The sequence below is a fragment of the Trachypithecus francoisi genome, unplaced genomic scaffold (assembly GCF_009764315.1).
Source record: "Trachypithecus francoisi isolate TF-2019V2 unplaced genomic scaffold, Tfra_2.0 Lachesis_group16, whole genome shotgun sequence".
Lineage (NCBI taxonomy): Eukaryota > Metazoa > Chordata > Mammalia > Primates > Cercopithecidae > Trachypithecus > Trachypithecus francoisi.
Window position 1 is genome coordinate 57,905,325 of NW_022681461.1, and position 22,836 is coordinate 57,928,160.

The 22,836-nt window shown below is 37.8% G+C and overlaps 1 long non-coding RNA gene across 1 annotated transcript in view; it reads left to right on the forward strand.

Annotated features, from left to right (window-relative positions):
* Window positions 1-1,314: 1,314 nt before the first annotated feature.
* Window positions 1,315-22,836, forward strand: part of LOC117098695 — a 93,070-nt gene continuing 71,548 nt past the window's right edge. Inside the window, exon 1 of the long non-coding RNA XR_004443542.1 lies at window positions 1,315-1,416. This is a non-coding gene — a long non-coding RNA (uncharacterized LOC117098695). The remainder of the gene's footprint in view (window positions 1,417-22,836) is intronic.

Here is a 22,836-nt window from a genome sequence, read left to right on the forward strand (position 1 = left end):
GGAGTGTAGAGGTGAAAGGCAATTCTAATCCAAATATCAAATTTTTCAGTATAATATTCTGTGACCTAGAGGGATTAATATCTTTTTCAAGATCACACAATTAGTTAATGGTTAGCCAAAAACAATCCAGTGCTGTTTTCACTAGACCAGTGATGCCCCACACTGAGCTACCAGTTGAAGAGACCTATGGAGCTTTAAAAAATGCTGACACAATTTTTTCATCAAGATCAATTGATTAAAAGTCTCTGGTTGTGAGCCCTCACATTTGTGGTTTGTAAAAGCTCTCTAGGTGATTATAAAATGCAGTCAGGTCACGAAACTACTAGAATATGCTTTCTCCCTATGTGTAACCTAAAAAGAAACTAGTTCTTAGTTCGTGGTCCTGCGCAGAGTGGCAGAGGAATAAACTTTTAATGCTTTTAGCACTTCTGAGTGAATTCCCATTTTAACAGCACTCATCATTTATTATTTTTATTACTTCTGTTGCTTTCATGACTAGAAGTTTATAAAGTTGCGTGTGTTACAACAGCCTTGCTGGTTATGGTAGCTCACAGAGCCTGGGAAGGTGGCCTTTGTACTAAAGCAAACAGTACTTGATGTGCCTCTGGAGCTGGTCTATTTGCAGATTGGGCTGCTTGGCAGAGGGAAAAAAATTTCAATGAGCATTTCTATAATGTTACCAGTCTATTAGACTGCTAGCCAACAAATCTGTACCAGTGATAGAATTTTTGTAGGTCAGTAAGATATATACTTCATAAGACTATGAACGCCAAGGAGGAAAGAAATTGGATAAATGCAAATGATTATTTTGGTTATACAAATAAGTGAGCCTAATATAATAATAATTACAATTAAAAAGAAAGCCAGGTGCCATTGCACTAGAGAACACCACCTTCATAAAGAAATTTAGCAAAGAAATTATTACATGCCTTAGCTGTAAGCTTTGAATAAGAACCACATTTTTAAGGTTTTTTTTTTTTAATTCATTAGACATAAATTAAACCAAATCAGGAGATTGAAGTGTCTCCTCCCTCACTCCCACACCACCGTGGGCCTAACCTTAATTTGCTGATGTTCGCAGTATTTGTATAGTACTGCTCTTCTAGAGCAACGGCAATGCTACTGTGATGATTCAGGGAAAGAATTAGAAACTATATATTTTTAAAATTTCCCTTTTATGAGCAATTTAAATTGGCAGGGAAAACACAATTAAGCAATTTCAAAGGTATAATTTCATGGAGCTTTAAACATCACATATCCAAACAGTGTATTTTAAAAAAGAAATTTGTAATTAAATTTTTGTATTATTTATAGTTCTAATCTTTGGGAGATAATGGTGAAGAAAATTACCAAGAACGTGATTTTTACAAAGAACTATTTGAAAAGTCCCAGCCTAAAATGTTGAAACAGAAAAAGGTGAGTGACTGGTGGTTTTGGAGGCAGAAAACAGTGGAGCCGTCCATTTGGCATTGCTCTAAGGTCATTAACTAGGGGAGATCTGCAGGTTGCATTCCTCAGCTTAGAAGCCAGTCCCTCATGGAAAAAAGTCCTCCCAGCAAATAAGAGACTGCACCATAGATACTGCAGAAGGAGCAGGGAATTACCAGGCATCTTTAACCCTTCCATTTTTACATCCTATGTTTGTAATCTTCCAATGCAAGGTTTCATTTTACATTTGTTTTTTTTTTTTCTGACAGCATCCAAGTTTGCTTCTATTTACGTAGAGTCTTGGGAGCCCCTAGTTTTTGAGCAAGTCAGTTCCATTGCACAGCTTTACTTGTTTGAAAATTCTCCAGTGCATCAGTAAAAATCTGATTCCAAATGTTTTTACCTGCTAGGCTAAAGTTGCCTGTCTTTCTAGGTCCACATTTGGTAATATCAGGTTGGGGCTTGAAATCACCCACAGTATGAGTAATTTATACGGGAGAAATCTGCAAGTGATACGAATCAGGAAATCTTTGGAAAGAGCTGGTTGTTAAACTTTACCAGCACACCGATACTTCTGGAGCTGAGCAAAGTAAGTCTACCCTCTCATCTTCACAACAGTCTTTCAAACATATGTAAGGTTCCTTTCCCACTCTCTCAGAAGTCCAGGCCATACCAGGTGGGAAGGACCCTGGGAGGGGCTCTTGCTGGGCAGTTCTAATTTTGAGCAAGTGGTATGTATATTTGCCAGTGTGTGTGTCCTCATCTAAGATACACTGCTTGCTTCATTAAACTGTTTCAGAAATTAAAATAATATCTGCAAAGTGCTTAGCATGGGACCTAGCACATCATAAGACCTTGGACATTTTTAGCTCTTGTTATCTTTAGTGCAATGGTTTATTGAGCCAGAGAACAGCCTTTGCTTACTCTTTTCTCCTAGTCAAGGAGTTTAGGGGAAAGTACATCCTAACAATAGTTTTTACTTTTTTCCAAATTGCTTTATTTGACCCAAATTTGTATAATTTTGATTAGGCACCAAGGCTTACAGATACATTTACTTTCAACTTCAAATTTAATGTTGCATCCTATTAGGACACTTGGATTGTCAGAGTGGCTTCCCAAAGCCTTCTTTTTGTCTTACAAAGAGAGCCCCAAACCATTTAAAATGTTTGCCTGAACAGGAGCATACCCTCGGGTTTAAGGAGAGGTTGTGGAGTGTGTGGTCATTTCCTATACTATCAACTCTTCTCTGGTTCATTATTCTGTCTCTCAGAGCCTAACACATTTGTCCCTTTGTGCATGATTACTTACTCTTCCTCTCCTAATGTCTTTAAGGCTCATGGTACTCTCCACACGAAAAGGGGAACCCAGCTGTTGTTGTGGCATGCTAAGGTGGTCATCAAGTTTCCCTCCTCCTCATGTACATGTCCTGTATAATCCTATCCTCTTGAGTGTGGTCATGAACTGCGAACACGATGGGATAGCACTCCCTTGATTAGGTTATTCTGTAAGGCACAGGTGATTTCAGAAAAGGAGATTATCCTTCTTGGGACCGGCTTAACCTTTAAAGGGATTGGATTTTTGCTGAAGTCACAGATTTGAAGCATGAAACACATTCTGCGTGAAGGAGATTGTCTGTTTCTAGCTTTGAATTATGGAGGGGGCCAATTTGTAAGCACTTAAGAGCAGCTTCTAAGAGCCCTCAGCCCACCAGAAATCAGAATTTCAAACACACAGCCTCAAAGAAGTGAATTCTGCCAATAACCTGAGTGAGCTTTCCCCTATCCTATAAAAGAAAGTGAACCCACCTGACACCTTCATTGTGAGACTCCGGGTAAAAGACCCAGTTTAACTAGACTTGACTTCTGAACTACACAACTGTGTGAAAATAAACGGCTATTGGTTTTGGCTGCTATTTTTGGTCATTTTTTTTTTTTATGCAGCAACAGGAAACGCATGTACCAGCTATCATGTGCCCTCAGAATTTTCTTCTTTAGTCTAAACAGCTTTAATCTCATCACCATATTGCCAGACTCTCTCAGCAGCCATGGGTGCCTCCTTCTCCATTCTTTCTGGTTTCATCAAAGTTTCTTCTAAATATGGGCCGTCTTTTCTCTACCTCTGGCTCAATATTTACTCAAATCACAGGTAGAATGTCTTAAAATGATCCAAGAGATGTTCCACAATGAGGTAAATGAACTAAGACATAACATTTTGAGGAGGCATGTGTATGTTATATCAACACAGAAAAATGTGAATCTGTTCTGAAACAAGGCAGAGAAATAATCGAAGAAAAAAGCCTCTGACCCATTCCTCTACTGAGGCGTTTTTCACACTGCCATGTGATTATTTCCATCTGGGTCTAGTCTCTGAACTCACTGGGGGTGAGAGACTGTACTATTTTCATCTCTAAACTCCAAAGATAGGTGTTCAGTGAATGTCTTCTACCTTTACCTGAAATAGAAGCACTTGCAAATGATAGGAAGTACAGCTTGCTTAGATTGATTGAAGATATTCTCCGAAGTTGAGAAGCAGCAGAGAGAACTATCCATTTGGAAAGATGTGAGTGACTGAGGAATGCACCATGAAGTAAATGCTTTTTCAGGAACTGAAAGCAATTTTAATGAAGCAGTTGTTGGCGAGCTCTTCCAGGGTGGGAGATGAAGAATTGAACAAAAATAAAAATGAGACACCTTAGAATTTGCCATAGAACAAACAAGACAGGATGTGATAACACTGGTAGTTTAGAGCCACTCTCAAAGCATATTTTCTCTAGTTCAGAAGGGCACTGTCTTTCTTTGAGAGAAACTGGGTTATACACACAGACATAACCAGGGGGATTTGTCCAGGGTAAAATAGCCAAACTAATATTAAGAGAAGAAAATCTACTCACAGTTGAAAGATAAATGGAATAAAGAGAAAGAAGCTGAAGAGCCTAGCCTTCTGTAGGGAAGTCTAGGCTCCCAACAGGGAACCTAATTAGTTCTCTCTCACTTAGGTTGCCAGTTCCTCAGAGCACAGTCTGGGGAACAATCATCCGAAGGAAGTAAGCAATTGAGAAATAACAGTAACCAAAACCTAAATTTATGTTGTTACTTGGAGTGCATATGCTGCATGAATACATGTGAGATCAGTAACAGTTTCACCGTTCCTTAGTTGGGGAAACAGGCCCAGAAGGTATGTGACCTGCTAAAGGTTGCACAGCTGATAACTGGTAGGGTCAGGTAAGGACTAGAACCTGGTCCAAGAATTTGATGCTAAATCCTGTGCTCTTTCAGAACATCAAATTATCTCTCTAAGGAAGAACAAAGACTAAAAAAAAATTATGTATTTTGAGATCAACACCCAGGTTTTTTGTTTTTTGTTTTGCGAGATGTAGATGAGTTATGCTCCTGGGAAAGTCATTTAATTTTCTGGAAAAACAATCCGATAACCCATTCAACTCTAACATCTTTGATTGCCCGATTCTAAGAATTTATTGAGCACCTAAAATGAGTAAAATTCCAGGACTGAGACTTTATAGGAAATACAGAAAAACTATGACTCTCTGTTGTTGTATATTCATTTATTTAACAGACATTTATTTAAACATCCTTCTGCCAGGCAGGTACTAGGAAACAATTCTAGATACTAGTGTATTTTCCTCCATCAGCCAATTATACAAAGGTTTGCACTGAAAGTTGGCTCATAAATTCCCACCTACTTTGATATCAATCCTGCATCAGCGATGTTCCTACAAATGAATCAGATGATATCTATTTTATGGATTTCTTTCTAAAAGCAGTTACTTTCTCACTCAATGTTAAAGTGTTCCATTTACCTTGAAGGTACAGATAATGTTTCTATTTGTTTTCAATAGTTGCTAGGTAACAGAACACTGCCCACCACTTTTCATCACAGAAACTATCAATTTAAGATATTTGTTTTTTATTTTATGTTATGTTTTGGAAAGTGAGGAATGTATATAATTGAGATCCACACCATTAAAATAAAAAGCTTTGCTCGGTAATTAACAGTGAATATCTGTGTGGTACAAAAAAACTGTTATGGTTACTCACTATCTCATTACAAGGTATTGTATCATTTCTATCATTTGAAATAGAATTTGCAAATCCATTTAACAAGGCAGACATGAAGTATAAAACAACCCAACATGCTGAAAGTGAACAAGTGAACAAGGATGACACTCACTGTCACCCCCCCTCTCTGGTGGAACTCTCAAGATAGTTGGTTGGCTGTAAGTGATCCTTATTTCTCTAACATAAGGATAAGAAATTATAAATAGAAGTTCTAATATTTTCTCTCGTCATTTTGTTCCATCTTATACTATACTACAGTCACCACTGCCCATCTGCCATTGTCCTCCCTCCTCCCAGGTGATTGCAGCTCATTTTGGAGGCACCATTTAGAAACACATGCTAATTACAAAAATATTTAATAACACACATATGTGTAAAGAAGAAATTAAACATAACCCATAATCTACCACCTCACGACGAATGCATGTTACATAATTGGAAGTTTCCTATTTGTGGCAGTTAGTTGGTTGTGTGTGTGTGTGGTGTGTGTGTGTGTGTGTGTATGTGTGCAGCCTTTACATTTTTAAATCTCAACACTAATGTTAATAACTGGAATATTATTTCTGTTGGCTTCTTGTTACTATAAAGAAAAGCTATTTTAAACATTTTATTTTATGTTGACATTTCATTAAATTTACTAAATTCCCTTGTTATTTATAGCAGGTTTTTCTTTTTTTTTGAGAAAGGATCTCTTTCTGTTGCCCAGGCTGGAATGCAGTGCCATGATAACTGCTCACTTTAGTCTCAATCTCCTGGCTCAAGTGATCCTCATGCCTCACCTCAGCCTCCCAAGTACCTGGGGCTACAGACACGTGCCACCAGGCCTGGCTAATTTTTGTATTTTTTGTAGAGATGAGGTTTCACCATGTTGCCAAGGCTGATCTCAAAATCCTGGCCTCAAGCAATCCTCCTGCCTCAGCTTCCCAAAGTACTGGGATGACAGGTGTGAGCCACCATGCCTGGCAGTAGTTTTTTTTGTTCGTTTGCTTTTCCACTGGAGTTTCTTGAATTAATTTTCTTGGTGTACAGTAGAACAATCAGCAAAATTTTTCTTTTCAATATTTAAACCAATGGAACAATTCTTTTGTTATATATTATTTAGTAGAACCTTCAAGATAAAAACAAATAATATAAATATATTTTGCAATTACAGTGTAATTGTATTACCAAACAGTCTGTTAGTATCTATTGAGTTTCACTCTCTGTCCTGGTAGTTTCACTACTGACTGATGTTCTGTCAGTTTTTCATCGTCCTCTGTCTTGAGATTCCTGTTCTGATACTTTTTTTGATTGGTCTTTTTTTTCTTTTTTTTTTCAAACTTTTCTTACAATGAGTAACCGTTAGGTGTAATCGCTGAATCCGTAATGGTGATAGGTGAATCATACTTGTCTAGGAATAGGCCTTGAGTTCCACTCCTTTTCTCTCAGTAGTCCATAAATGTTATTCCGATTCCAAGTGTTGCAGATGAAAAGTGTGATTTCAGCCTGATTCTTTTGCCTATGTAAATAGATTGTTCTGTCTAAAAGCTTTTAAGATTTTTCACTTTATTTTTAGAAATCATGAATTTTAATGCTAAGTGTGTGTCTTCAATTATCAAACCTTTCTGGAACTTGGTTAGCCATTTCAATCTGAGACTCAAATATTTCTTCTGGAAATTTTATTATATTATTTGTTCAATATAGCCTCTCATTCATCTTTTTCTTCTTTTCTTTTTGAAACTTTTTTTTTTTTCTTTTTGGAACTCAGATGTTGGGTTTCCTAGATCTATGTACCAAGTATCTTTCTATTTTCCTCCTGATATAAATCATGTATTTTTGCTGTGTACTTCAGGAATTTTCTTCCACTTGGTCTCTCAGGCCTCTAATTAAGGCCTTAACAATGATTATATTCACCTTCGATGTATATGATAATTTTAAAATATTTTCTTTTTTTGAAATGGGGTTTTACTGTGTTACCCAGTCTGGTGTCCAACTTCCTTGCTCAAGTGATCCTCCTGCCTCAGCCTTCTGAGTAGCCCCGATTACAGACGTGTGCTACTACTGTGCCCAGCTTTCTTTTTTTTTTTAGTTCCAAAATATATTCTTGACTCTTAACTTGAACGCTTGACTCTTCCCAAATATCTTGCTCTTTCTCTTTCCTCTTCTCTTTCATCTTCTGCATCTCTTCCCCCTCTTCTATTGTATTTCTTAAGTAACCCATTTTGGCTAGAGTTGCCCAGATCAGAGTGTTTTACTTCTTCATCTTTTGCATGGCATGCTCATTAAATGCAGCATTTTCTTCCTTAACTGTAATCTCATGTCCACCTACCAGGGTTCCTTAGTAGCCTCTTGTGTGGTCTGGCAGCATAGCAGCAGACAGGTTTTCAGTGCCACATCAAGGCCCTGAGAGAAAACCCCTGACTTTTATCTTCTCCAGAATTAGGGATAAGGAGTTCAGTGTTCCTGTTTAGCTTGGTCCTGGATCCCTGGAGAACAAGGTGATCAGGCACATTCATACTGGCTGAAGTCACCCTTTCCCTTGTGGTTCCACATCTGGCCCAAAAAAGATAAAGTTCACCAGCTTTGTGGGGACTCTGGCAGACCCCTAATGCTCCTGTACACTTTAGTAGCCTGTCTAGCTTAAGAAACGTTAGAAAATGAAATGGAATTAGGAGTGGAGGGAAAGGAAATTCTACTTAAACCTTCATCTTCCAATAATTCTCTCCTAACTTTTTTGTTAGATAAAGCCTCCCTTATGAAACAAGAAAGAAAGGGTAGTGGAAGGACAAAGTTTAGCTGAGGAGGGGCAGGTCATTCAGAAGTCCAGCCCTTGTCTCCTGTGGTTTCTAGTGTGCCTGATGTTCTCTGATGTCAGCAGCTCACCCATAGCCCCAACACTTTTACTTGGATGCTAAAGAGTCTGTGTTTAAAAATACAGATTTGATTATTACTTAGGTGTGGCAAGGCTATTAGATCAGGTGACTGCCACTGGAAAGAGAATTTGTTCTTCTCACAGATCCCAAGAGAAGAGGGAACGCTACACCACAAGGAGCTGCTAGGGGAAGCCTCCGGGTCAGTCAGGAGACCACGGGAGGCGGTGGGGGGTATGTGGGCAAGAACTTTTATTGTATGGGGAGGAACAGCAAAGGCAAGGTAGGTATATTTAGGATTAGCTAGTTTGAATAATCTCAGGGGAGCTCTGGGGCATAGGACTGTCCTTAGTTGTCTCGTACCTGTCCCTTGGGTGATTAGGGCAGGGGATAGTGGCCTGAATGTGTGAGCTGATAAAGGACATTGGGAGTATGGGCACTGGTTGGGTTGCTTTGCATTTGAAAGACATGCTCTGCTCTCTAGCTAAGTTGTTTTTACCGCTAGGTATTGGCTAACCCTGGGAGGGCCAGTCCCTTCCACAGTCAGCAAGACCCAAGAGGTTGAAGTCTCAGGACACAGAAAATAAAAAACATAGTTAATTCAGTCTCCCTCCTAGAACTGCTGACCAGCTGTAGGCAAAACCTCCTTATCTTGATTTTTCCCAGCATGCAGTTTAAAACATCTAAACAACAGCACGACAAAATGCTTTTCTACGTATTAGAGGAGAGAAACAAAAACAGTACGATAAACCATAGAGAATACTGAGTAAAAGCAAGAATTTTGATCAGACATGGATTTGAATCCAAACTCAACTCTTAGTAACTCTGCTCGAGCAAAAATGGGAGAATATTACCCACTTTATAGAGTTGTCATGAGGAAAAAATTATCCTACATGTAAATGATTGTGGTTGTTATTGTTAGAAAAATGAACAAATAGGATCAAACTAGGATATTATCCAAAATAGTTATTTTGGGTCTTATTATACCTAACTTTTGTCCTCACACAGTTGGTATAAATTCCTAGATGGCTGGCCTGGTGTCCTTCTTTCACAGATACTGCCTTTGTCAGAGGCATTTGAACCAGAGCAACTCCATCTTGAGTGAGGACTAGGAAAATGAGGCTGAGACTTGCTGGGTTGCATTCTCAGAAAGTTGGGCATTCCTGGCCTCTAGACGTTTACAGTTAAGGGAATAAATTAATAACGCTTTCTAAATAGACCTAGACTTGGAAGTGTCCAGATATCTCAATATCTGGAGAACAAAGGCATTCCTATATTTGCTTGAAAGATAATACTGATTTCTGCAAAATATCGTAATTAAGAAAATTATTTATCACAAACCCTTGTAGCAGAACACATATCCCCATATATACAAGCATTGTACCTAGGGTGGATGTGTTCCTCCTCTTATTTTTGGAAATGTTCTACTCTATGGAGTAGCCATCCTTTTATTCCTTTGCTTTCTTAATAAACTAGCTTTCACTTTGCACTGCGGACTTGCTCTGAATTCTTTCCTGCACAAGATCCAAGAACCCTCTCTTGGGATCTGGATCAGCACCCCTTGCCTGTAACACCTTCAGTCCTGATCTTATCTCCAAGGTAGAGAAGGTACCTAGGGCTCCTGTCCTCTTCACTCATAATCTCAAAGGGGCAGATTCCAGAGCCTCGGACCCTTTGGATCTTTCTACCTAGTTCACTGAGAGCATTGCCTGTATCCTTGGTGAATGTCAGGACATAATGACATGAACCCCGTTTTCAAGAGAGATCTGATCTCTAGTTTTGTCTCTTAAAAACCCAATAACACAACCTTAACCCCTTAGTAAACATCACATACTATTTAGTGAAGATATAGAGTACTTTCATGTTTCTGTAGTTTCTATATGTTATGTGTTTATTTATGGATTTATTATGTGTTAGTTCTTCCATTAGTTCATGTATTTATTCATGCAACCAATGTTTATTAACTTTCTACTATATTAAAGCACTGTTCCAAGCCCTGAGGGTATGGCAATTAAAAAATACTCTGTCCTCAGGGACATTCAGTTGGGACTTATAGCTAAATGACATTGAGTAAGTTATCACAAAAATTTAAAATGAAATTGCTACTGTAATAATATGTGCTATAAAGAAGAGGTAGGGTAATTGCATCTTCCCTAAAAAGGCTAAAAATTTACTGGAGATTTAAAAATGGAAAGAAGTCATGTAGGCAAAGGGGACTGGAGAGGAGAGAAGAGTAAGAGAGGAACAATAGCAGTGTTAATGCTTTGAGTAGTTGTATGGCTGTTAACATAGAAGTTTCTGGAAAGTGGTTGTGGGATTGTTTACTTAGTTGAGGAAGAAAATTTAACACAAATCTAGAGCTCATGTTTTTCCAGAATGATACCAATTAAATGAGATTATTTAATGTTTAAGAACAGAAAAAAACACAATTTATGATTTACAGATGGTCTTTGACAGAGTGGCTCCTTCTGGGGTAGTAAAAAAACCCATTGAGATGTACTATGTATATTGCTTTCTTTTTTCTTTTCTTTCTTTTTTTTTTTTTAGACAGAGTGTCACTCTGTTGCCCAGGCCAGAGTGCAGTGGCACAATCTTGGCTCACTGCAACCTCCGCCTCCCAGGTTCAAGTGATTCTCCTGCCTCAGCCTCCTGAGTAGCTGGGACTACAGATGCTCGCCAACATGTCTGGCTAATTTTTGTATTTCGTTAGAGACAGGGTTTCACCATATTGGCCAGGCTGTTCTCAAACTCCTGACCTCATGATCCTCCCCACCTCAGCCTCCCAAAGTGCTGGGATTACAGGTGTGAGCCACTGTGCCTGGCCGTATATTGCTTTCTTTAGGTATACTTTCACATGCAGCTTAGCTGACAACCGTCCTGCACCACTTCTTGAACTTAGCCTGAGTTACTGTAATACTCTGTCCTCAAACTTGGAAACACATAGTGAAAAGTTCTCTTTTAGGGCCTCCATGTGAGACTCTGTGGGCTTCCTTGGGTGCTGCCACACACTGATAAGTTTGGGTCCGGAGTTATATTGTCTATATTAAGAGAAAGAAGAAAATGACTGAGATGCAATCATGAACATATGTCACATAGAATGAACAGATACAAGGATGCACACATGTAAAATACTTATTAGTTTTAAAAGAACCTACAGAATTAAGAAATACAAATATGTTACAGAAAAATGAAAACATTTCGGAGGTTCTCAATAGAACTTTCAGGGGATTTTCAGAGGTTACTAGTATTGTTTGTTGTGTATATAAAGTATATTGTAAATTTTCTATCATTAAAGCAATAAATATTCATCATAAAAGATTTTGGAAAAAAGAGAAAGAAAGCATTTCCACCACCCAAATATAACCACTATTAGTATTCTGGTGTGTCTTTCAAAATTATTTTTAATTATAGTCATGTATGTGTAGTTGTAATCATATTCCCTACAGAATTTTACATCCTGGTTTTCATGATCATTTATTATATGTTCCTGTATGATATGAAACTATTTATAAACTCATTTTAGCTGCTATATAATGTTCCCAAGTAGTGATAGCATGGTTTAAATTTTCCAAGTGATAGATTTCTTACCATTTTGAGTAACAATGCATTAAGTATCTTTGAACACTAGATTTTTTGTTTCACTTTTCAGATTACACACATAGCATAGATTTACAAGAAGCTGAAATAGTGAAAACAACAGTATAAACATTAATAATGAAAAAAGTATGCACATTTTAAGACCTTGAATTACACTGGGAAATTAATTTTGCAGAAATTTTACATCAAAAGATTCATGTAAAGCTTAAAATACTGGAAGAGCATGATCTCTCTATCCTCAAAGTGATTCAGGATAAATAGTGGAAAGCCAATGTAAATATCAAGAGAGAAAAATTTTAAATCTGTGTTCCCAATTCTGCTTTTGTGTTCTATTCTGCTTTGGCCTTTGTCCAGTGAGACAATATTGAAATCTCACACACAAGTAAACTTTATCTCTGCCATAACTAAATGTCGCTAAGTTATTTCCTGACAGTTATTCATGGAACTTCTAGGGTGTTCTGTCCATCTAAGTCCATTCATCAATGCCAAGAGAAATGTAAAACTCAGGAATGTAAGTGAATACTTTGAGTCTCTCCATTCAGCAGATAATTCTTAAATTGTCTGAACTGAATCTGGTTCCTGGCCCAGTCTAGTTTTCTCCTGATTCTGATTTTTGCATAGTCACTCTACTCCCTTTGCTAGTAGTATTAATATAGAAAGTATTGTTTTGCTCTTGTCAATTGGTCTTTGTGATTAAGTGGTACAAACACAGGGAATCTGATATCTGCTAAGTGGCAATAGTCAGGAAACCCAGATGTCTCTTAATGCTTGGACTCCTGCATGTTTGTCTTGGTGATTCTGGTTCTCCTGACATCGGAGACACCCATCTCTTTGCACTAAACTTATTACATTTATTCAGGCCATTGGCTGGTGGTCTCTGTCACAGGGTTGGGAAGTCACTTGTGTCACTTCCTATACCACTGACCATTTGTTCTTCCATTGCTGTTATAGTTTTCTGTGTTGTCTGTCTGGTCTGTATGAATCCTGGAAGCCTAGATATGATATCCCAGCCATGTTATCACTGTTTATATATGAAAGTCTATGAAATTCTCAAAAGGTGAAACAAAATGATGGGCTCACAGGTGTCTGTATTTTCTTCTATACAAATGTGAAACTAAAACTCTCAGTTTCCTCTGTCGATCTATAAATGAAAAAAGCGTTTTTTCCCCTTAAAAGAAGCCATGTTCAATTGTCTGTTCATATTTATAGCCCTTTTTGTTTCTGTGGCCAGATTCTCTCTCTCTCTTTCTCTCTACCTTTTGGAAGTTAGTCATAATAATATGTCATCATTTATTTGCACTGCAGGGATATCTTATTCAGACGAGATCAACTATTCAAAGAGAAGAAATGTACTGCATACAAAGATCAAAGGAATCAATTAATCAAATTAGTTTATATGGTTTGGAAAGCAAAGAGATCTGAATTCTGAGCTTGTTTTTTATAATCCTTATATAAAAGAGCGTGAATGTGTGTTAAAAAATGCAGATTGGCAATATTACTTCTGCCTTTCTTACAGTTTTGTGTCCCCTCATTAAGTTTGGGGACATATGAAGTATTCTTAGTGCATGGCCTTTGCTCAACTCCCTTGAAAATAACAGAACACAGTAACAGACAAACAGAGAGCCAAATCAGGAATGAACTTCCATTCACAATTGCTTCAAAGAGAATAAAATACCTAGGAATCCAGCTTACAAGAGATGTAAAGGACCTCTTCAAGGAGAACTACAAACCACTGCTCAGTGAAATCAAAGAGGACACAAACAAATGGAAGAACATACCATGCTCATGGATAGGAAGAATCAATATCGTGAAAATGGCCATACTGCCCAAGGTTATTTATAGATTCAATGCCATCCCCATCAAGCTACCAATGAGTTTCTTCACAGAATTGGAAAAAACTGCTTTAAAGTTCATATGGAACCAAAAAAGAGCCCGCATTGCCAAGACAATCCTAAGTCAAAAGGACAAAGCTGGAGGCGTCATGCTACCTGACTTCAAACTATACTACAAGGCTACAGTAACCAAAACAGCATGGTACTGGTACCACAACAGAGATATAGACCAATGGAACAGAACAGAGTCCTCAGAAATAATACCACACACCTACAGCCATCTGATCTTTGACAAACCTGAGAGAAACAAGAAATGGGGAAAGGATTCCCTATTTAATAAATGGTGCTGGGAAAATTGGCTAGCCATAAGTAGAAAGCTGAAACTGGATCCTTTCCTTACCCCTTATACGAAAATTAATTCAAGATGGATTAGAGACTTAAATGTTAGACCTAATACCATAAAAACCCTAGAAGAAAATCTAGGTAGTACCATTCAGGACATAGGCATGGTCAAGGACTTCATGTCTAAAACACCAAAAGCAACGGCAGCAAAAGCCAAAATTGACAAATGGGATCTAATTAAACTAAAGAGCTTTTGCACAGCAAAAGAAACTACCATCAGAGTGAACAGGCAACCTACAGAATGGGAGAAAATTTTTGCAACCTACTCATCTGACAAAGGGCTAATATCCAGAATCTACAAAGAACTCAAACAAATATACAAGAAAAAAACAAACAACCCCATCCAAAAGTGGGGAAAGGATATGAACAGACATTTCTCAAAAGAAGACATCCATACAGCCAACAGACACATGAAAAAATGCTCATCATCACTGGCCATCAGAGAAATGCAAATCAAAACCACAATGAAATACCATCTCACACCAGTCAGAATGGCAATCATTAAGAAGTCAGGAAACAACAGGTGTTGGAGAGGATGTGGAGAAATAGGAACACTTTTACACTGTTGGTGGGATTGTAAACTAGTTCAACCATTATGGAAAACAGTATGGCGATTCCTCAAGGATCTAGAACTAGATGTACCATATGACCCAGCCATCCCACTACTGGGTATATACCCAAAGGATTATAAATTACTCTACTACAAAGACACATGCACACGTATGTTTATTGCGGCACTATTCACAATGGCAAAGACTTGGAATCAACCCAAATGTCCATCTGTGACAGACTGGATTAAGAAAATGTGGCACATATACACCATGGAATACTATGCAGCCATCAAAAAGGATGAGTTTGCGTCCTTTGTAGGGACATGGATGCAGCTGGAAACCATCATTCTTAGCAAACTATCACAAGAAGAGAAAACCAAACACCGCATGTTCTCACTCATAGGTGGGAACTGAACAATGAGATCACTTGGACTGGGGAAGGGGAACATCACACACTGGGGCCTATCATGGGGAGGGGGGAGGAGGGAGGGATTGCATTGGGGAGTTATACATGATATAAATGATGAATTGATGGGTGCTGACGAGTTGATGGGTGCAGCACACCAACATGGCATAAGTATACATATGTAACAAACCTGCACGTTATGCACATGTACCCTAGAACTTAAAGTATAATAAAAAAAAAAAAGAAAGAAAATAACAGAACAGTTTTATAAAAATTCACCAAATGAGCTAAATCAAGATGTGAGGAAAACCTTTGAGTGGCTAGAACTAAGTATAAATAAACCTTGGAGTTACGCTTCTATATCGAGTTGAACAAGTGTTAGAGAAAACAGCTTCTCTGGAAGAGAAAGGAACAACCTGTATCTATAAACTTCTTATAGTGGTGTTAGAAAACTATTTCTGCACTAAGCTACCTACCCGAGAATCAACACCAGGGAAAATGGCTTCTATGCTATAGAGAATAACTACTCCCCAGTTTTCCTTCCTTGATCAAGGGATTGATAAGTTTCCTTTGCTGTGTAGTGTACGTGGTTTTCTAGCAAATACATTGAAATACATTTACCTATTTTGAAAGATATTAATAAATCACATTATGAAGACTCTTAAATTCAAAGGAGTTCCTATTTGGACTGGCTTACAGAGTGTAATAAATATTTTTATAAACCAAGGATATGAAAACTCAAGAATTTTTGAAAACAAAAAAAAATTAACTCTTTATGTTTTAAATGCCTTGGCTCTTTCAGAAAGCTTCATGCCCTTATAGAAGATGTAACTCAAGGGAGGAAAAACTTGGCTGTGAGTTAAATTAATGGATGGTGTTAGGTTATAGCAAGTGGTTCATATAAAACTTGAGGCCATTTATCATACTTTTCTGACCTCTTTTCTCCGATTTCTTTCACTTAAACTCTTCAGACTCTCTAAATGCACCATTTTCAAACAATTGCAGTGGTTGACAGCAGTCTCACAACTGTTGGGTTTGATATTTGACCCTAGACTCCTCTGGTAAGAATCATATAGCTATAAGTACTGCCACATTCCTTTTTATAGTCAATAAGGAAACGTGGTTAACCATAACAATTAGCTGCTATTATTAGTATCTTACACAGCCTTAAAGAAATTCAGAAGACAGAGATAAAAATGGACATGAAATTAATGATGCAAGTTATGATCCAATTATTTTTTATGATACTACACAAAAATCATGACAAGGTTTATTAAATTTCACCCATTTGTTTGTCTTTCACTGTATTCAAACCCATTAAAGCCAGAGAGTGATGGACAGAGCAACTGATTATCATAAACAACACATTAGTGTCCCTTCAAGATGTACTCTCAGGCATGCATATGTGTGTATGACTGTATGTTCAGATGGTTCTCCTGTGCTTACAACATCAAAACCTAGCCTACACTTTTGATATGGCCATCTTCCCTTCTTATGTGTTCAAAAGCAACTCCCCTCCCCAATTAATACTGCCTGACAATAATTTACCAGGATGCATATGCAACACTGGATAGCACCCATTGTATGAGCATTTCTCCCCTGTTTAAGAAGTTCAAACACTGGAATATGTATCCACAATTTGAGGCTGACTAAGGCCCAGGGAGCAAATAAAGCAGCTCAAGCTTTAGAGGCCCAATTGACCAGTAAAAATAGCCCTGGGTCATAGATTTTCTCTTGACTACTGGCCAATCATGATTAAAGTGTGTACAATGACCAAAACACCTTGATACACCTGGGTATATACTTCAGGAAAAAAATGAAGTCATCACTAGCTTGGAGAAAAGGCTAAAGATGACTGCCGTTATTCATGGATATTGGTCTCTTGGTTACATCTAGGCTGAAGAGTAAACTACATACAAATTGGGTTCTAAGTGTTTCTAATGAATTTTTGATTGCCAATAGATTTTTTGGCTTCCTCTTCTAGCTGATACTGTTGTTTATATTTTACTATCATTAACTGGATATCCCTGTGGTTACTCAAGCACCTCATTTGGGATCTGAGGTGGACTTAAGTGGGGACTGAAAAACCATGAGAAAATGGTGCAGACCTAACTTAACTGCCATGGGTAGGTTACCAGCAGCCAGAACTGAGACAGAAGCATCATGCTCCTGAAATAGCAGTATTTTTTAGAAACCCATCAAATAATGGAAATTGCCTGCCTCCCTTACTCCATTTATTGCTTAAGAGCAAGCTGTCCTCTCCTTGGTAGATTTTAGCCAATTAGTTTTGCAAAAAAAAACTCTGTTCAAAAGAATTTCTGCAATGTTTGCTTTTAAAGCTTTGCCTTTGCCTTTGTTCAGTGAGACAATCTATGCATGCTTGGTCCCCCTTATATAGGAGTTAATTTTAGCTGTATTCTAAATCGGGGGGGCGGGGGCAGACTTTATTCTGTAACAGGCCAAATAGTACATATTTTAAGCTTTCCAGGTCATATGATTTCTATTGTAACTTCTCAACTCTACTGTTGTTGGCAAAAACGGGCACAGGATATGAAAATAAATAAGTATGGATGTTTTCTAATAAAAATCTATGTATGGATATTTGATTTTTATATAATAGTCTTCTCATATAATATTTATAAAGTCAAAAGGAGAAGAATATTTTATATCCTTTTTTTTAACCATTTAAACATTGGTAAAATTGTTAGCTCATGGACCATACAAAACAGGTAAAAGCTGGATTTGGCTCATGGGCTGTGGTTTGCCAAGCCATGTTCCAATGGAATATTTCTGTGTTGTCCTTTGCCAGAGTGTGACATGTGGACAAAGACAGGGAAACAAGAAGAGCTTAAGGGGAAAATCTTTAAAACAACCTGATTATGTGAAAAGAGAGTTTGCCTGCTGGGAAATGTTAACCCTGAGGTCATTCCTGGTAAAAAACAAAACAAAACAAAACAAAAAAACAAAACAAAAACCCCAGAAATTGCAAGGAAATGAAGTGAAAGACAGCTTAGATATTTTTCTCATGTCTTCTTTTCTTTTTTTTGTTTGGTGGATTTCAAGCTTCACAATGGAAACCACTATTGCCTGCTTATTTCATAAATAGACTGCAAAGGAAGGAGTTAGAAATACTATTTTGAAGTCATTCAACTCCTCCGGTATACAAGCGCTATAACATATTTATATCTTCCTAATAGGTTTTTTACCTCCCACGCTAATAGTGAATTGGCTTTTTGTCTCAAAGAAGCATAGCTGCATAAACTTTTTGGAAAAATTGGAGAAAACAGGGCCAATGTCTTGTGAGTGATTTGTTCAGAGAACTTGAAGGAAGAGGAAGAAAGAAACGAACATTGTTGAGTAACTACCATAAACCAAGCATTATGCTAATACGTTCAGGACGCCTAGTATACTGTTTAGCAGAGAAGGCACTGTATAGAGTAGGCACTAAATACATTTTAATAACTGCTGTAAATACACTGTAGTAGTTGTAATTGCATAGTGTATTTTTTGATCTGAACAAGACAATCATGTGCATTAAGTACTCATGTCTGTTTTGCACTTAAGATAAAATAAAATTTATGAGATTAAGCATTTTTCTTATGTTACATAATTAGTAAGTGGTGGCAAGGGGTACCTAGTAGGCCCTCAATAAATATTTGCTAAATTTTTATATGAATGAGCCTACTGGATTTGAAGCCAATTTGCAGTTTGCTTTCTCCTGCCTGGCACAGAATATGGTCTATCCAGCTGACCATTTTAATGCTAAAGTGACTCCTTGATGTGCTGCTGAGATCATACCTGATGAATCCAAAAAAAGAAATTCATTAGCAGCTAAGGGAGCGTGAACTCCTGACCCAGAATAGATGATGCTGTTAAGGGATTAGCAGTGCCATGCATAGAGTTATGATTAGCTAAATAATTGGTGACACTTAACACAGGGCTTTCTCCAAGGGGGAAAAATAACACTATTTGTTGTTCGTATAATTAGATTTTTCACCTCAAGTGGAAAAGTAAATTGAGCACAAAATGCAAGCAGGTCTGAAGTGACTGCTCAAAGTTGATGTGGGTCTTTAATTATAGGACTCATCAGATGTAGTACTTTAAACTTACAAGACTGTGCTGATTTGAACTCAGAAATGTTCAAACCTCTGAGACAACAGATTACTGGTCAGCTCTGCCACTGCTGTGGCCGCCAGGAAATGTGAATCACTTATACTGGCACGTCATGACGATGTGCAATCAAATCCCACTTGAGGTGCCTTTAAATAATTCTACTGCTTTGCTCTGGAAACTCCTGTCAATCAGTAATCGGGGCTGCCATTTCTCCCCCCATTGCTCTCTCTGGCTTGACAGCGGATGAACCTTTGTGGCCAGAGATTTGCTAATGTATCAGCTGAAAGGCACACATTTCATGTTTCCTGTGCCCTCTCATTTCCTGCCTCTCAAGGCACTACCTCTCCAAGGATCCATTTCAGTGTTCCTAATAATTACCCTACTCTTGAGACAGTGACTGTAAGACAGATTTCAGAGTGACTGGCCTCTCATTTTCCACAATATGATCTTCTATTGCTTTGTCTGAGGGTCCTGGAAAATCATCTCTCTCCTGTGCTGTACAATATGACCCAAACTAAGAGGAGTGAAAGATGAGGAGAGAGCACAATTTTTGTACTTGGGGAGATGAAGTGCATTAAAGGAGTGTTTCATGTTTCTTTCAAATGTGACTTTAATAACAATTAGTCATAAACAGAGTTTCCTATAGCTTCTCAGTAAAAATCTATTTTCTGATGGAATAATCTAATTCTAACAAGCCACCTTTTCCAGGTCTCCCAGCTAACTAGAAACTAAAGAGTAAATTCTTTTTGTTGACATTATGATATTCTTTTTGGCATTGTTCCTGAATTTCTACTTCTTAAATTTTATTATTTTATTATTTTTAAAAATTCAGGTAGAATTCTTTTGCTCCCTATACTTCATGATATTTCTGAAGTTTAATTTATCTTGTGAATATATGTTCATATTTTAGTGTGAGCTGCCTCAAACATTTTTTGGAAGTGGGAATATGTAAACTGTACCTTGAAAATGGGTAAATGCCTCAGGCTAACAAAATAGGATATAAACATTCAAAATATATATAAGAAGCCTTTCTCTAGTTTGGACTTAATGCTATTTTTTATAGCAAGCTCTGACTAGTTCTTGAATAGTGGGTTTATATTTAACAGCAATTGGATAAGCCACAATTTGGTTTACATAGTCCTAAGTTTTAGTCTAAGCAAGTCTACTTGCAGAAATTAATGTAAAGGGAAGCCTGGCACAGCAGGTCATGTTATCAGGGAAGTGCCTGGGCCATGGGCTGAGAAGACACCTTAAAGGAAGTTGTTAGAGAGAACCAGATGGAAGAGAGACTAGCATCGTCCCTTTCCCCAGAACTCTGCTAGAGAGGGATGGGAGAAGTTGTCTGGGGAAGGAACGCCTCTAGGAAGTGTCCCTAATGGAAGAAGAACCTTTTGTTATGAAAACTGTTGCTGTAGCTATTTTAATGCTAATATTGCCATATACATGGAGACCCAAAAGGAAATGCTTTCTTTGGTGAGATTAGTTATACTATGATATAACAGATCTTAGGAGGAAAAGAAAATGAGGAATTTCTTTCTCTTTAAGTTTAATATCTTGTTTTTCTCTTGATTGCACGTCCCTTCAATCTGTCAGCCTTTGTTTAAATTCTGTTATAATCTACAAATTCTTCTGGGTTTGCCTAGGAGAGGTGTAGTTTATTCCTGTTATCCTGGTATGATTATGAACAGCATCCCCTTTAACTCTCAAATTTGGATGATAAATTATATAGGTACCTCAGTTACGAGGTAAAAGGAGTGGTTTGTAAGTCTCTCCCCACACAGAAAGATCTAAGACAGAGTGCATGTATATGGGAGCACTGTGTAGGAACCAGTCTGCTGTTCAGTGGATCATGGGATGAAGAAGGGGAAAGACAAGATGGAGGTACTTTGGTCCACAGAGCTGAATAAAAGCAGGAGGGCAGGAGCCCATCCCTAGCGGGAGCAAAAGCAGGCTGATTGAGGGATAGGTCCTGGCCAAGCAGAGCAGCAGGAGGGCCTGGCTGATGAGGTGAGACCTCCTGGATGCTCTTTTGTCCACTGAGTTTTGTTTTTCCTTTTGTTCCTTGGATCCTTTGTTTTGGTGATTGACTTCCTTGCCATTACAGTAAGACGTAAACTCACAAAAATTACACATATCAGCAAGTTGTAAGGGTTTAAGAAATCTTACAGAATTGCCGTAGCTCTTAGACTTGCAGTTTTTTGTAGACCTGGATCCCTTGAAGTCCTCTTGAATTTTTGTTCTTATCTCTTATTTCTTAGGGTGGACCTCACCTGATTTCTCTCCTTCAGATCCCACCCTTTCTATGACACATTGATTCATTCCTCCTGATTAGCATACTCCCCTGCTCCGATGACCTTAGAAGATAATTAGTCTTGAGTAATTGCCATGAACATTAATTAGTCCCATTAAGTGCCCACTTTTATCTTAGGGAACACCAGACATAGTGCACCCAATCCCAGTGAATCCTGGTGTAGCTCTTCCTGATTTCCTACTTTAGTTGCAAAGGATAATGAATCACTCTACATGGGGCACTTTAAGCTGGAACATTGAGAAATGCCAAAGACCTTAAGGAAACTTGCAGGTATCGAATCACCTGCTTAACAGGAAAGATTAGGGAAAAGCAGACTTCAAGAGTTGCCTAGACATATATTTATTTTGATACTCATCACATGCATGTATTATTTTATCATGAATTCAACAGATTCATTGATCATTTATTATGTCCAGCACTATGTTGAGTGTTGGGGACACAAAGTTAGATACAGTTTTTAAACTTAAGTAGGTCACAGTCAAGACAGGGTAGTAGAAAAAAAATGATTTGTTACAGTATCACATGATAAGTGTTTCAAATAAAGGTATACATAAAATTCTATCAAAAGGGAAAGGGGGTATTTAGATAAGTTTTGAATGCTTCAGAGAATGACTGTATGTGGAGATTTTTATCCCTATTATATTCATGAAAGACTCTGACTGAAGCCTTACCACATTTAATTGCTGTGTAATTTGTGTTTTGTAATACTGACAACTGACACTGGTCAAAGTCAAGGTTCTGGCAGGCTGTTATGACTCCCCAGATCTGATTCTGTAACTATGAAAAAGAAGTAGTATTATTCTATGCTGATCTGGTATGCTATTATTAAATATTAATATGGGTGTCCCATGAACACCTCCCTGTTTTTAAGACAAATTTATATAAGGAATAACTAGTCTACCTGGCTTGTAGATAAATTCACACAGAAACTTAAGGCAGAGGTTTTCTGACATTCAGTATGAGCTCACCTTTCTGGTATTAAAGAGAGAAAGGAGATGTTGAGGGATGGAATCGATGGAATAGTACAGCAAGTCCAGTTATCGCTGAGAATTTACAAATGCACCTCAAGCAAATCTTAGAGTGTGCTTTCTGAATTTGCCCAATTGTGATACTTTGATTAAAACAAAATTGAATTATTAGTTAGTTAAAATGGAGACCTAGTACTTCAGAGCAGTTGGCTGCATTTCAGAAGGAAGGAGAGGAAGAACATATTCAGAGACATTTACCTGAGGAAAGTTGTGTTTATCTAAGAGTTTAGTTATTAATTGTTG